This window comes from Condylura cristata, unplaced genomic scaffold (genome assembly GCF_000260355.1).
Source record: "Condylura cristata isolate star-nosed mole 26May11 unplaced genomic scaffold, ConCri1.0 scaffold00004, whole genome shotgun sequence".
Taxonomy (NCBI): Eukaryota; Metazoa; Chordata; class Mammalia; order Eulipotyphla; family Talpidae; genus Condylura; species Condylura cristata.
In genome coordinates, this window is record NW_004567105.1 from 165,051 (window position 1) to 165,414 (window position 364).

Genomic DNA, 364 nt, shown 5'->3' on the forward strand with positions numbered 1-364 from the left:
CCAGGCTGTCTCGGGGACACAGTTCCGCTTCCGAATGCGGCGTGTGGAGGGTCGCAGCGCCCCCGTGCGGACATGAGTGCTACGAACGCGGGGTCCCCACTCCACGGCAGGTGAGCCCCCGCCTGGCCGCCCGCCCTGCCCCTGGTCCCCCGCCCAGCGCCCCGTCAGCTGGGCCCCTGTGTGCCCGCGGGGGGCGGGAGACCGGCCAGGCGCCCAGACACCCCGCGGCCGAGACGCGCGGACCCGCCCCTTGTAGCGGAGCCGGCTCACTCTGTGGGCTACGTCCACTTCAGGCAGGTGAGGGGCAGCTCCGTGGACAGGGGCCGCTTCCGGGTGGCGCCGGGCTGCGGGGGCGGCCGTGGGC